General features: G+C 50.8%; 1 protein-coding gene across 5 annotated transcripts in view; it reads right to left on the bottom strand.

The window, feature by feature from the left end:
• FGF13 (fibroblast growth factor 13) overlaps nt 1-16,061 on the bottom strand; it is a 177,433-nt gene that overhangs the window by 87,352 nt on the left and 74,020 nt on the right. Inside the window, exon 1 of one of the 5 annotated variants that reach the window (XM_074551434.1) lies at nt 10,910-11,063. The exons of the other annotated variants lie outside the window; for them this stretch is intronic. The gene's annotated coding sequence lies outside the window, so the exon portion shown is untranslated. Of the gene's footprint in view, nt 1-10,909; nt 11,064-16,061 lie in introns of those variants that run through there. 5 annotated transcript variants of the gene reach the window in all.

The following is a 16,061-nucleotide window of genomic DNA, read 5'->3' as shown; positions in this document are numbered from 1 at the left end:
CAGTCTAATGAAAGGCTGCAATATTTTCTCACATTGATTTCTTAGACTAAACTGTGGTTATGTTGAATTCCCACCACAGGTGATCTTGCACAAATCATTTGATGCATACCCCAAAAATTTACCCAGCAAGTTACACCACGTTGAAAAATCCACTCAGCTGTAAGCTCAGCGTGGTCATTCACACAGCAGGAGAAGGCTCTGCCTACCCGGGCACTTCTGTTCCCAGTGTGCTGCCTACCCACTGCAGCAGCCCCTGCTGGAGCAGCCCCCAGCCCCGCTGCCCGTGCTGGGCCTGAGTAACCACCCAACAACCTGGCACCCAGCAGCTCCCTCCCCATCTGGGGAAATTCCATCCCCTTGAGCAGCACTGACTGAGCAACAGCACCCACAGCACCCATTCCCCCTCCCCTGAAATCAATGCACTGCATTTCAGAGCCTGCACTTGACACAGGTTTAGAAGCTGTATTTGAAAGCGTTTTCCCCTCTCCACACTCACCTAAAGCCTCTCAGACTCTGCAGAAAGCCATGTGTAATTGTGCCATCACTGTTGCTCACAGTGGCTACAACACGCTGCACACACACACAAGGGTTTTGCTTTCTACTGCCCATCAGTTTAACCAGCAACAAGACAAATCAGCAGAAGCCTAAACAGCCTGCTTTCCTGTTACTGCCTAGCCTGATGATCACCTGGAGAGTCCAAGTAGATGTTCTGCATACTGAGATCCTTCTCAGCCTCCCCACAACTTTCTTTTGTACGCTGCCATGGTGCTCCCACACACTGCCCAGCACCTCTGTCCTGTGCTAGCAGCCCAAGCACAGCAGAGTTACAATCATTTCCTCCCAGCAGAGCTAAAATGGCATTATTGTTTTACTGCAAGTGGTGCTGCTCAGTTCCTGAGCCGGCTGCCGGATGCTGTGAGGGCAGGTGAGAGGGGAGCAGCAGCAGCAGTCACACAGGGCAGGGCTGGCTCCCTGAGCAGCCCTGGGCAGCAGTTGGGCTGCAGGGGCACGGAGGGCTCTGCTGGCACCAGGGGCAACAGGGCAGCTGGCACAGGGGCAGTCAGAGCCCCAGCAGTGATGGCTGTGGCACGGGGGTGGCTGTGCTCACACCTGTGCTCACACCTGCGCTCCACGCTGCTGGCACTCTGCAGCCTGATCCAGAGGCATTTCAAGGCTTTGCAGAAAAGAGTTAAAACCCAGCAGTGTGCTCAGTCAAAGCAGAAACAGCTCAGCTGGGTGGCTGTGGCCCAGCACATCGTGGCCTGCTCAAACAAGGCCAGCTGGGCAGTCACTCCTGACTGACACGCTGTCACCGAGGGGAAGGACACGGCGACAAGGGCACAGAACAGAAATGAAATGCAGATCTCTACAAAGCAGCACGCATCTCCACACAACCTGCCATGAAATTCGGATGTTTGCTCAGGCGACCTCCGTGCCTGGGTGCTGCCACGCTGGGAGCTGCACAGCCATCTGCACCCACTGCCAGCCTTGGCTCACACCTGGAGCCTGCCAGGAGCTCCTGCTGCTGCTCACACACGCCACAAACACCCCAGGGGCAGTGCACCGTGTGCAATCAACTCCTCCAGAAACCAAAGGGCAAAACGATCACAGAAGGTTGTTGTGTTGGAGCAGAAGTAGCAGTGAGGTTATTGCCTTTGTGTATTTTTATCCTACATTGCATAATATGCTCGCATTGATGTTCAGCACCGTAAATGACATAAAAAACAACCCAAGGCAGTAAGCACAGCAGAGCTGAAGGAAAAAATCCTCACATTTCACATTCCAGTGCATGAATGCTGCAGTCCTCCAGCTTACAACAGTCTATCAAAGTTAGCAAAGACAAATGTGTGTCTTAGAAAAAAGACATTGTTTCAACACTGAGCTATAAATTAGCTTCTGGTTTTCAGGAGCTAGTAAGTGGTCTTTATTCTACGACCAGAAAAAGCCACTCTGTTCAAACTAAGGACATTGCATGCTGCATATGTAGTTGGGGAGCTGCCTTGGGACACCACACTCACTTCTGTACCTCTTTGAAATCATCCATATCAGAGAAAAGTCCCTGTTTTCTGTCATTAGTGTACTTATGCCAATTGGGACTCTACAGACCTCCAAAGAAATTAAACCAATTATTCTGAAAGTTGATTGAAAAACTTTAAAACATTGGAAGGATGTTACTGCGGTAAATGTCTGAAACGTGGATTTACAACAACTCCAGTTAAACAAAAAACTACCAAGAAAAGCTTCAGAGCAATTTGCAGCAGCTGAGTATTTGGCCCAAACAACTCTCAGAATACAAATTCTCAGTGCTGGGGTACACAGGGCCTGCAAACCCTGCTGTGGGCAGCTCCAGTTTGCAATCCCTGCTCTCAGCACCACTTGCACCATTCCCAATCACCAGTGCCAGGGTCCTTCCACTGCCCTGCACACCACATCAGCACTCTCAGTACTTTTAATACCAGCCCCAAAACCCCACTTGCATCTGAAGTGACTGCAGGAAAACAATAAATTAGTTTTTTAACACCTAACTTTTAACAGTCTCAAATAATTAATTTAAGAAACAAGGTCTTTGCAGGTTGCAAACAAATCCACCTTTCCTCTTACCTTTAAGTTCACTAATCTGGAACTTCATCTACCCATGCACTCTGCTCCTGAACTGAAATTCTAAAGAGCATTTCACAAAACATTATTAGCATTTTAGTCTCTATCTATTAATGTCACAACAGACACACAGCTGCCAGAGCTCTGTGCTGCTGCTGCATGCCCCTGCTCACCTGCAGGCTCTGGAGAGGGGACCCAAGCTGCAGGTCAGGGTGCCACCCAGCCCAAAGCAGCCCTACCTGTGCCAGTGCCCTGTGCCAATGCTCTGTGCCCAGCCCAAAGCAGCCCTACCTGCGCCACTGCCCTGTGCCAGTGCTCTGTGCCCAGCCCGGAGCAGCCCTACCTGTGCTGGTCCCAGCCTGGAGGAGCCCTACCTGTGCCAGTGCTTCGTGTCCACCCTACCCGTGCCAATGCTCCATGCCCAGCCCTACCTGCGCCACTGCCCTGTGCCAGTGCTCTGTGCCCAGCCCGGAGCAGCCCTACCTGTGCCAGTCCCAGCCTGGAGGAGCCTCGGTGGCAGAAGGAGCAGCCCCTGAGCTGCTCTGCTGTGCTCAGCTGTGTGCAGATGTGGGATGGAGCTGTCCCACTGCTGTGGCTGCTCACCCCGGCCTCCAGGGATGACTCACTGTCACTCACTCACATTAAAGCTCCTGCCCATCCTCTGACTGGGGCTGTTCTGCAATTGTTGTGTCCCACAGTGAGGGCTGGCATGGGCTGGGCTCAGCGCTGCAGCCCTGCCAGCTCAGGCTGCTCAGCCCCTGCTCCTGCCCCTGCCCAGCACAATTCTGCTCAGCTCAGGCTGCCCCTGCCCAGCACAATTCTGCTCAGCTCAGGCTGCTCGTGTCCTGGGCTCAGCCCCTGTCCAGCACAATTCTCCTCTCCCACAAGGTGAGACAAGAAAAAGGAGCTTCCCCTGGCCATACCTGACACTCCAGCACTGAAGCCTCTCTCCAGGAATGCTCTGCATGTCACATATTAATGGATCCTGACTAACAGCTTTAGCTGCACATCATGTCTAGACAAAGTGCCCTGCTGTGGGCAGTGGCCTGGAAGGGCACTGGAACAGCTGTGGGGGAACACAACACAAACTGTGCTGCTGACAGGTTGTATGCACACTGCTGACAGGCTGTATGCACACTGCACCTCACCTGGTTCTTCTCCAGCAGGTGACAACAATGGCAATTTCACTGAAGGTTTAGCCAGAAAGGGGCCAAAGCCCAGGCTGGCCAGAGAACCAGGAACAAGCCACGCTGTCCCCAGCCTGGACATCAGGAAGAATTTCTGCCCTGGGAGGGTGGTGAGGAACTGGAAGGGGCTGCCCAGGTTGGTGCTGGAGTCACTGTCCTTGGGGCTGTTCAAGAAGCAACGGGCATGACACTCAGTGATGTGGGCTACCCACAGGCACTCCATCATCCTGGAGGTCTTCTCCAACAATAATGACTCCATCGCTGTATGAGAGGCTGGGGCTGCCCCTGGACCCCTGGCTGTGCCCAAGGCCAGGATGGACAGGGCTGGAGCAGCCTGGGACAGGGGAAGGTGCCCCTGCCATGGCAGGGGTGGCACAAGGTGACCTTTAAGGATTCTTTCAACCCAAACCACTCTGATTTTATGTTCATCACTCAATACCCCGAAGAAATGAAACAGAAGACCGGAGGGGAAGCAGATAAAGTTGCACAGAAGATGTTGATGGAACAACGTGAGCAGGCTCTGTGCAGAGCCCAGGTGTGCTCAGCAGTGCCCATGGCTCACTCTGACTGTACAGCTGCACCCAGAGCTGGCCACAGCTCCTGCACACCACAGATCCCTGCACAAAAGGGACACAGCTGCAAAGCCACAGTAAACTGATGCTGGGAGCAGAGAACAGGGGCTAAAGAATTTACAGCCCACCAGAGCCTCCACCACCTCTCAGCAGCCTCAGAGCCTTCCAGCCCTTGGCTGTCACCTGAGAGGTGAGCACTGTGCCTTGACACAGAACTGCAGCACTGCTTCCCTTCACTGACACGAGAGCATTTAACTCCCTTTCAGTGCTTCATTATGCTCCAACACGCTGTGCTGCCATTACAGCTTTAAATATTTACTTGACATTATCTTGCATCTGGCAAATGTATTCTGATACTCCCCAGCAAGTCCCATGCAGGATTAAGTTCTCCACTGGTCTTTGCACAGTAACAGATCCCATTTTATTCCACCACTGCAATTCTCTCCAAATCAGCTCTGCAAAGTCCAAGAACTTTTCCAACAATTCTCTTAAGACAGATGAGATTTGCAGGCACCAGACCAATTTCTAAGTTCCTACAGCAGTTAAGACTTTTCCTGCCTCCTCCTCATTTTCTGTGCTGCTCAGACCCCACAAAGACTGCCTGTTACTCTGTCAGTGCTGCCAATCCATGTGCACTTTCTCCTTTATTCTCTTATTGTTAATGAACTACTTCATGTTGCAAATTCCTGTATTTCAGACAAAGTGCTGTTGTCACAATAGCCCTGTACGTGAATTATTGTAACTAGAATGCATTCATAAAGAACACATTGAAGGATTAAAATACATTGGGACAAACCCAGTCCAGTCCTGCCCATCCCAGCACAAACCCAAACCCAGCCCGGCCCCATCCCGGGCACAAACCAAACCCAAACCCAGCCCAGCCCTGCCCACCCCGGGCCTGGCTGGCTCTGCAGAGCCCCAGGAGAGCTGCAGGGCTCCAGGCTGATCTCAGAGCCGTGCAAGGACACCTGGCTCTCACAAAGGGAGCAGCTGACCAGCACAAAGGGCCGCACAGCCTCCCCCCTCCCAGGAACTCTACAGACGCTCCAGCACAAAGCCAAGGAACATTCTGAGTGTTTCTGTCACCTTGCTGTGCCCCTGAGGCTCACACTGCAGGCAGGCTGCTGTGCCCACATTCCTGCTGCACTCCAGGTGCCATTTTCCCAGTTATTTCCCATGGAGATACCCAGCCAACAGCAAAACGGGGAGTGGGAGCTGCCCAAGAGCAGTTCTGTCTGTTTGTAGAGAAGTGAAAACCCCAAAGAACACTTTTCTCTCAAGCTGCAATGACCAGGCAAGCCCATGTTGTCTGGCCAGCCCCAGGCTGCTGTCAGTGAAACACCCCTGCAATGGTGCTGTAATGTACCAAATGCCAATGTAAAATGCAAACCCCAGTTCTGAGAGGGCTCAGAGGGAATGCAAACCCCATTTCTCCTGGGAGGGCCCAAGGAGCTGCTCCCCCAGCACCCCGACTCTGAGCTGCAGCCCCAGGTGAGCACAGAGCCCATCCCTGCTGGCACCCCTGTCCCAGGGCACAGCACACGGGAGCTGTGCCCAGCACTGCCTGCAGCACACTCACATCTATCTCCTTCACACCCAAACCAGCCACTTTCAGCTTTATTTCTGGCTCCCTGTTCCTCACAGGGCCCTGAGGAGCTGCTCAGATAAGGCCTGTGCAGCCTACCCAAGGCTAAATCACCTAAATGCACACCTCCAGCTCACAGCACTTTATTATTGCTGCTGCTGCTGGCATATGGAGAGCTCAGATGAAAACAATCAAACACTGGGTAAAAACATCCCAGAAAAAGCTGAATATTTATGGCTTGTACCCAGAAACCTGAGTGGCAAGTGGATGCTTCAGGTAGAGATAAAAGGAGTGACAGAAGAGTAACTTTTATCTATGCAGTCTACATTTAATGACTGCAGGAACATTTGCAGATGATTAGGGCCAGCCTAAGTGCTCTGTTGTTCCTTTATTCCATTTCTGAAGAGTTTGGACTTTATTTATTATTTTTCTTCTTATTTTTTTTTCCTTCCTCCCCCCATAGCTGCAACTAAATATAATTTTTGGCTTTTAAAGACCTATTTCCATTTATAGAATCCAGCTGACAGGCTGGGGATGATGTTCCCTAGCTGAGGCATCTGCCTCCTTGGCACAGGGAGGGATGATCATGCCGGGTGCATCTCTGGGCATTTGTGACAGTGAGGATGGCAGGGCTGAGAGCAGCCTGGCCCCTCTGGGTGTGCAATGCAGCTCAGCCCCACTGCCCTGCCCAGACAGCTCACCTGAGGGCACGGGCACAGCCTGGCATTGAACTGATGGCACAGGGAACAGCTGTGCCCTATCACCCTGCCAGAGACTCCTCCACAGGCAGCCACAGCCCCACCTGTGTCCTGGGAGAGCATCTGCCCTCACCTGAGTGCCACACTGAGGGGCTCACCTGTCCTGGGAGAGCATCTGCAGGCACCTGAGCTCACCTGGTGTCCTGGGAGAGCATCTGCCCTGAGCTCTCCTGAGTGCCACCTGCTCACCTGAGCTCACCTGAGTGCCACACTGAGGGGCTCACCTGTCCTGGGAGAGCATCTGCCTCACCCGAGCTCTCCTGAGTGCCACACTGACACCCAGACGGGCACCCAGAGCACTCCCATGACAGGCTGTGTGGATGTGTCTGTGCCCACACCTCACGCAGCCTTGTCCAGCCCTCTGTGCCCTGCTCTTGCTGCTGTGTCACCTGCTCCGTCCCCCCCCCATGTGCATTCCTTTCAAAACCTGGCCAATTCCTCACATTTCCTCTCCTTCCCTGCCTGCAGAAGTGGAAGAGATCACCCAGATGTAATTTCAGCAAAGAATAAATCCCTCTATCAATGGTGCTGCCCTGAAAGTCAGTAGATGGAAATCTAAATCTGATTTTCAGCTTCTACAGCATTTCTTTCCATAAGACCATTAAACTGCAGGCTCAGAGTTACAGCTTAAATCATGTCTCTTTGCAGACAAGTCTAAGCTCCAAACAATCAAATTGTGATTTATAATCTGTTGTTTTCACTCAATATATCATGTCTAGCAAACATTGATTTATATGTAAGATTAGACTTTGTGGTTGTACTTTCCGAAGTTATTCAATAATAGCAATCATAACCAACAATTGATAGGTAATTTTTCTAGTATACACAAATTAATCTTTGTTGATTTGACCTTAAATTACCAAAGTTTCATGACTCATTTTCCCATACAAAGTTGCAGGTTGGTTTGGTTTCTTGGTCACATTACTCTTCCCCTCCATCTTGTCCTTTGGCCGTTAAATTCTTTGCTCATATCTCATTCTTTCAAAGTTTACTTCCTTTGTGTATTTGGTAGAAATGCAGACTTGCCTCCCTCATTTTTACCGGGGCGTTTGAGCTCTGATTTTCCTGCAAAGCATCTTCTCATCTGTTAAATTCTTTCAGCACATCCAAAGCTGAGATCCCACTCACAGAACAACCTCACACTGCCAGTGCAGGGCAGACAGGCAGCCCCTGTCCCAAAGGAACCATTCCACAATTCCCACCCTCTGCCTGTGCCTTGCACTGGAGGTCTCTGTTCCCACCTCAGCTCTCACAGCCTGAGGGCAACTGTCCCAGCCCTGTCCTGAGCCCAGATAACGGGCCCAGATAAAGGGTGACTGCACTGAAGCTCCTGCCCTGGTGTGGAACACAAACCGTGCCTTTGTCCTGGTGGTTCCACGTGTGGAACACAACCTGTGGCTGTTTCCCCATAGGACAGGCTGAGCACACAGAGGAGGGGCAGGACACAAAGCCTGGCTTTGCTGTGGTGGTTCCAGGTGTGGAACACAACCCATGGCTTTGCTGTGGAACACAACCCATGGCTGTTTCCCCCAGGACAGGCTGGCTCCAGCCCAGCAAACCCTGAGCAGGCTCCTGACACCCAAAGAGCAGCAGGACCATGACATGACCGGGGCAGGGTGGGCTCCCCCAGGGGCTCAGCTCACTGCCATTACCATTGAAATAAAACCTTGATGGGAAGGCCACCTGTGGCTCCATGTGCAGAGCCAGCACCCTCACCAGGGGATTGTTATTTCAACACCTGTCTGCTGGACGTGGCTGTTTATTAATAGAAAGGATCACACGCAGCCTGAGGTAAATTAAAATTCCAGTTCTCTATTCCGTGTCATTGAAGAATCTGCCAGGCCGTTGTTTGATTTGGTTTCTAGCAAAGCAGCCTAACAAACTTCCTTCCAAGCCATTAATTCAGATATGCAATAAGCCTAACACAACTGCACTGGCTCATTACAGCAATTTGAGGTAACCTGACTCATTAGAGCAGCCTCCATCCATCCCCTGTGAGTGCAGCCTTGTTTTCAGGCAGCCTCAGAGATGACCTGCTGTGCCAAATGCCTCTTCTGTCTCAGGAAAACCTCAGGGAAACAGCAAAATGGAAAGCCTTCATTTGCTCAGGCTTTGAATTCATTCACATGCAAGAATATTATAACATTCTGAGCATCTTTTTTTCATCCAGAAAAGGATTATTTAACTGGATGAAGGGAAATTCTTCAGTAAAGACAGTACCATGCTGATAGCCATGCACGACACAAGTTAACAGATAAAACTGATAAGCTCCCTGCTGTATCTGTTGGAAAGGACAGTTTAACCATTCAGGAAAGCAAATTCAGGAAGGACAAATTCTGAGTGTGCCGTAGCTAAAATAATAAGAACCAACCTGTGACCTTGGTACACAGCCCAGGCTGCCATCAGTGCACAAAGCAGCTGCGCAGAGCTGCTGCCCACACTTAGGGAAAACCATAAAAATCCTCCTGTGCTGAATAAAAAAGGACACTAAACGAAGGTACAAAGCCAACTGAGGCAGCACTTAGCCTTTGAGCAGGGACATTTACAGGTGTAGCAGTCATCAAGCTCAGGATAATTAAGCCTGGCTCTTGAACTGCATCAACCCATTCAGTGGCTGGAGGTGAAGGACAAAATCCTTGAGTGAGACTAATTTGGAGTCCTCCAGCAGAGGAATTAAGCAGCTTAATACAAAGCACCTTCCATGGACTTAGCACACTTAAAGAAAGACTTGTTCACCTAATAAAGGGAGGCAGGCACACAGCAGACTTTGACACTCTGCTACAGTAAAACCAACTACCTAAAAACAACAACAATAACAAAATCATCTCTGTGCACATTTGCTGTTTCCTAAACAAAAATCTGGTTATTCCAGGTCAGGTTCACAGCCAGCACTGAATAAAGGGACCTGCACAGCCAGCACCCACAGCAGGTGCTGCTGCTGGCTCCTGACAGCCCTGCTCTCAGTGACTCTGAGCTCACAGCACAGGGACAGTTTTGTTAAACTGGATCCATTTGTTTGTTTTCATTTCAAGCCACTATCTCTCACATACCCAAGGCACCAGAGCTGGGAGGAGCACCTGGAACGTGCAAGGAGGGCTCTGGGACTGGAACCAGAGTTTTCCTACCCTCAGAGTCTCACATTTGAGCTACAAAGCCTCACTTTATCTGGGAGGGACAGCACATCCTGAGTCCTCCCTGTGTCCCTGTGGGCTGGCCTGGCTCAGGCTCATCTCAGCTCTCCCTCCCTCCCCAGGGCAGATCCCTCCATGTGCCACGGAAAGGAACTGACTTTCACAGGGAGGAGAAAGGAGAACTTCATTCAGTAACTCTCTTTCTGAAAACACTTCTGAAGTTCTTCCTCAATTCTTTTTTAGAAGCCTCCTGAGGAACCTGCTAAATAATTAACATCTCTCTCTCATTTTGCTCCCGTAATGTGAACACCTAATCTATTCCGTGGTTACTCCTATATTACAAGAGAATAACACTGCAGTGGGGCTCCAGGGAGAACGTGCACATTTCCTCCCTCTGAGCCCCCTGCACGGGCTCTGGGTGGCTCAGTCCCATCTCCCACCAGGGCTCTCTGCAGCTCGGGAGCCCCTGGGGAACACCAGAGGAACCGGGTGGGGGTGACAGCAGAAACTGCAGCCAGAACCGGCCTGAGCCCAGAACCGCCCTGAGTCCAGAACCGCCCCGAGCCCAGCACAGCCCTGAGTCCAGAACAGCCCCGAGCCCAGAACCGGCCTGAGCCCAGAACAGCCCTGAGCCCAGAACAGCCCCGAGCCCAGAACAGCCCTGTGGGGTGCAGGAAGGGGCTGAGGGGTCCCAGGGCAGATGGGGTGCTGTGAGGAAATCAGGGAATACCTGGGAGCCAGGAAGAGGTGCTGGCACAGCCCTGTGGGCACAAGGCAAAGCAAACAGCTCAGGGAGGACAGAGCAAAAAGCCTGTCCCAACAGCCTGGCCTGGGGTTTAACCCATGGAACAGGAGGAGGAGAAAGGGCACCCCATCTCCTACCCTGGGCTGTGGCCCTGCAGCATCTCCCCTCTTCATCCCTGCTGGGCTGGCTGCATCCATGGCAAAGAGGACAGAGGAGGAAGAGGAGAAAAGGCACCCCATCTCCTACCTTGGGCTATGGCCCTGCAGCATCTCCTATTCCATCCCTGCTGGGCTGGCAAAGAGGATTCAGGAGAAAAGGCACCCCATCTCCTACCTTGGGCTATGGCCCTGCAGCTGCTCCCCTCTCCATCCCGGCTGGGCTGGCTGCATCCATGGCAGAGCACACTCTGTGCCCCTGCCACCCAAAGCACGTGTGCCCCAACAAAGCAGCACTCAGGAGGCACTGAGCAGCCCTGGAGAAACCCAGAGCAGGAATGCCCAGGGAACATGAACGTGTTCCAGCCCTCATGCCCTCGTGCCTGCAGCGTGTGGGCAGCAGCAGGAGCTCAGGCTGCAGGGCTGCCTTGGGAGCTCAGCCCTGCAGATGGAGGAGCCTCAGCAGGGTGTGCTGGAGCTCTGCCTCAGCTCCCTGTGTGAGCAAAGGGTACAAAGAGCCCCCTGGGAATCAGCATTTACATGGCATTTGTGCCTTGCTGGCTTGGGCTTTATCCAGGCTGCTCCAGGCAACTTATTTGTACTTGACTGGACACAGCCTTCCTAATAACCATTACTGTTCCTGGTCATTGTTAATGAGTTGATGCAAGGCAATTTCACTTCCTTCCCCCTTCAGAAAGAATTTATTAAAAAGATCTGTATAGGAATAACAGACTCATAATCAGAGAAGCCACATGCCATGATCAGAATTAAAGGAGCCATCTGTTTCTTCACAGTCATGCACATCTCAAACAAAAAGTACACACATGACATATGTCATTACTTCCACTTTCCTGACAGAAAATATTTGCCATGATTGCCTCCCACAGGAGCGCAGGGAGCTCCAGCACCAGCCTGCAGTGCTGCAGGAACCCTCCCACCGAACCTCCAAGAGTGGATTCAGGCTTTATCTCAGCCTCAGCCAACCCAGCAGGGCCTTTCATGCCCCTGTGAACCCTTTGCAAACTTATTTTGCACAAGATCTGCAGCCAGGGCTTGGCTTGCTGCTGCCCACCACCAACAGGAGCTGCCCTCTGAGCTCCACACACACATTTGTGTCTTTCCATTTAAAAGTCAATTTAGGAAATTGCACTGTTCAGTGGGTGACATATTTTCATGTCAATACGTTGTACGATGCAATTTCCCCCCCCCATCTAATTCCAAGATGCAGTGATGGAAATGCCCCAGACACACTCCAGCAGGAGGTGAGAGTCACCCTGGCCCTGGGACACCTGGGCAGTGCCCTGCTCCCCCTGCCCAACACACCAATGACAAATGTTCTGGAAAAAGCCTCTCCTGAAACGTGGTAGAATTCTTCCACCTAAAACGTCTCCTCCTCTTATCCCTGCCTTGCCTCAGCTCAAACCCTGAGGAGTTCAGGGCTACCTACTGTGCCGTGAGACACTGTGAAAGGATTTCTGCAGAAAAATCAAAGAGTGGCTTAATTTAAGTTTGTCTGACCTGGGCTGTTACCCTTGCTTTCAGTTATGGAAAACCTTTAAATAGGAACAGCAGAAAAAAAAAAAAAAAAAAAGAAAGTAAAAGTTGTCTCTGGTTCTTCAGCTTTTCTCTCTGCAGGCCTGGATGCTTTTGCTGTAAGGTGCTCATCAGAGGCCAGGAGAAAAGCTCTGAAGTTCAATCACAGGAGCTCTGCAGGGGATTCTCCCTCCCCCAGCTGCTCTCCCTGCAGATCCCCACTCCTGAGCACAGACAGGTATTTCATTATGGCACCACTGTGACCCTGAGATGGTCTGTACATTCCCCAGCTCATGTGGAGGGCTCATGCTACAGCCCTGTCCCACCCATGTTCATCCATGTCCAGCTCAGCACAAAGCCCTGTCCCACTCATGTTTATCCATGTTCTGTTCTGTGACCCCTGGCATTATTCTGCAGGATTGCACACCCGTGGCAATCCCTCCTCTGCTGTGATCACCTATGGAATGCGTAATGATGAAAGATGTTATGACGAGAAAGATCCTTAATTCAAACATTGTATTAACACCACACTTTCAAAGTACATTTTTAATAAATACACACACACACATATATATAGTGCATCTATTTTTTATCCAGCCTTCTAAACACAAACTTGTAACCAAAGGTTTGCACTGGGGCTACCATCAATACCAGATTTGTGTTTCAGAAGCACAAAGTCAGGACAGACTTCACAATTCCCATCCTCTCCCACTCCACAACCACATTCCCAAACAGCTGTGTACACCAACACCTTATTTAAAAATAACTGAGTTAAGGCTCTACTGAAGAAAAGGGCAAGGTGTAATCAAGATTTATTGGTATTTCAGCTGTCCTTCTGCACTTTCACATCATTCTGCCTTCTAACAATTACACTCTACTGCAGGGTGCACAGACAAATATATCCATGCTGAAAATGCCTCAGGGACCCTGCTAAGGGTGCCAGCTCTGTGTCCTGGCACTGTCACCTCCCCAGTGCCACCTGGGCAGGGCAGCTGAGGGTGCCAGCTGTGTGTCCTGGCACTGTCATTTCCCAGTGCCACCCAGCTGAGGGTGCCAGCTCTGTGTCTTGGCATTGTCACCTCCCAGTGCCATCCCAGCAGGGCAGCTCTGGGTGCCAGCTGTGTCCTGGCACTGTCACCTCCCCAGTGCCACCCAGGCCCCTCCTGGGCACACCTGGAAGCTTCTCTGAGCACCAAGCTCAGGCTTGTCCTGCTGGCTGACTCTGCTCCATCTGACATTCCCCCTGACCAAGCAGTTTCACCAGCCAGCAGCCATGCACAGCTCAGCTAATAAATGCTATATATTATTTCTTTTTATTTCACTTCTTCTAGCAATAGTAGGGGCTATTTTGAGACTTGGAGGGAAGAAAGCAATCATCCAGAGGAGTGTCAGTAAACTGAGCCCAGCCAAGGAAACAGCAATATTTCAGAAAAGCTCTTTCTGGACCCTTCCTGCCTGACACAGCCTGGCTCAGAGGAGGCTCAAGCACACAGGCATGGAAGGCACTGGCACTCACTGCTCACACAAGTCTGGAGATTCTCCTTTAACGCCCTCTTTGCAGTGGGAAGAAACCATCCACCAGCCCAGTGTTTCACCACAAAGCTGAAGCAGCTGGAGCACCAAGCCAGGCAGGCTGGAGCTGCTCCTGAGCAGGCTGGCAGGGGACAGGGATAACACAGATTGTTACGTGTCCTGCCTTCCCTGAGGACACAACGCCCACCCTGCAGCTCAGGGAAAGGTGCACAGGGCAGGAGCATCACAGGGATGGGCACAGATCCTGGCACGAGGGCTCTGCCCTGCCCTGTGCTGAGCCCTCGGCTCCCCTTCAGCTGAGGGGAACGCTTCAGCAGGGGCATCTGGTTATCCTAAAGATACCAAACCATCAGCCAGTTTGATCAACAACAAGCATTCTGAATGGAGAGTACTTCAGGCTAACCAAAAGGTTTCGTTTGCTAATTAAAAAAGTTCTTCAAAAATGCTTCTCTCTTTGCATGCCTAATTTTGGTGTTAAAGCAGTACTTCCAAAAAGAAAAAAAAAAAGGCAACTAGAAGATGCACAACAAGTTTTGGCAAAATAAAAGCTCTTATACAAAACTGACCTGATTCTGGAAGAAGCGAAACGTGAACACAGCATGGCATAATTGCATGCATTTGTTATCAGAGTCATTCTAGCGACATCTGCTTCTTCCCTTGCCTCACTGATTTGCACATCACAAAAAGCAGACGGCACTGGATGCTGGTCACTCAGGAAGGTCACCCCCTGGCTGTGGCACATGCTTCCACCTTCATTATTTTAGGCTTATTTCTGATATAACAGGAATTTATTACCATACAGCGAATAACCATATTCCAGAAAGTATCAATAGCAAACGCTTCTAAAATGGTACTGAAAGAATAAATTGAAAACAAGTATTAGAAGGAGGGCTAATTTTCTGCCCTAACACTCCCAGATTTTCCACTGGGAGTTCTTTTTCACTGTGATTTATCACTTTGATTTTGCTTGTTTTTTCCTCATCTTATTTTCATGCATCACTGTATCACATTGAAGAGCAAAGTTTGATTGTCCTGCTCCTACACAAGGGTGTTTCAGAGTGTCCTGCTCAGAAATCCAAGCTCTGCACAGAGAATACAGAAATCACCAGAGAGCAGCATTAGCAGAAGGGTTATTATTACTTTCTCATGAATTTTACTCATTATTAGACTGATCCTGCAGTTAGGCAGGCAGTAGTCAAACCTAATCAATAAGTCAGCACAAAAAGCAACTGAATTGGGCCAAATGCAACAACAAAGGGTAAAAACAATTGCATTAAATAGGTGCTATCATAATTAAAGAGTAAAAGACACAATGGCAAAATTCTCCTCTCTGACCTACGCTGTGATGAAGGCACAGGGTGTACCTGTGCTGCAATTTCTGAATTGGAGATATAAATGGCACTGCCAGTGACTTTCATGGATCTCCCCTGTGCAAATAAAACCCAGAACACCAAAATGGCAATGACAGAGCTGTAAAGGAAGAGAAAACTTTCACTGCAGCTTGGAAAGCAATGCAGAGGTAAGGCATAAATAAAATAATGATTGAAGCTGCACGGCTGAGATAAAAACCAGAACTGCCAAAGAGATCATCAGTGTCCAAATGTGCTGCAGGAGGGGCAGCTCAGTCCAGCAGGGCTCTCTGGGGCTGGGCAGCCCAGCCCTGCTCACTCTGAGAGCCCAACACAGCTCCTGCTCCACAGCTCAACTCAATAATGAAAACCTCCTGCCCCAGAACCCAAACACAACAAAGCTCCTGCCCCAAAACCCAATACAGCTCCTGCCCCAAAATCCGAACCCAACCAAGCTCCTGCCCCAAAACCCAGACCCAACAAAGCTCCTGCCCCAGAACCCAAACCCAACACAGCTCCTGCCTCAAAACCCAACAAAGCTCCTGCCCCAGAACCCAAACCCAACACAGCTCCTGCCTCAAAACCCAACAAAGTTCCTGCCCCAGAACCCAAACCCAACACAGCTCCTGCCCCAAAACCCAGACCCAACAAAGCTCCTGCCCCAAAACCCAATACAGCTCCTGCCCCAAAATCTGAACCCAACCAAGCTCCTGCCCCAGAACCCAAACCCAACACAGCTCCTGCTCCAGAACCCAAACCCAACAAAGCTCCTGCCCCAAAACCCAACAAAGCTTCTGCCCCAAAACCCACAAAGCTCCTGCCCCAAACCCCTGGGACGCCTCAGCCCTGCACAGCCCACCCCACACCTGCCCCCTCCTGCACACACCATTGGGAAGCAGAACATTGTTCCTATTC

This window comes from Zonotrichia albicollis, chromosome 14 (assembly GCF_047830755.1).
Source record: "Zonotrichia albicollis isolate bZonAlb1 chromosome 14, bZonAlb1.hap1, whole genome shotgun sequence".
Classification (NCBI taxonomy): domain Eukaryota; kingdom Metazoa; phylum Chordata; class Aves; order Passeriformes; family Passerellidae; genus Zonotrichia; species Zonotrichia albicollis.
Note: the sequence above shows the minus strand (reverse complement) of the source record. Positions and strands in the feature narration are given on the sequence as shown.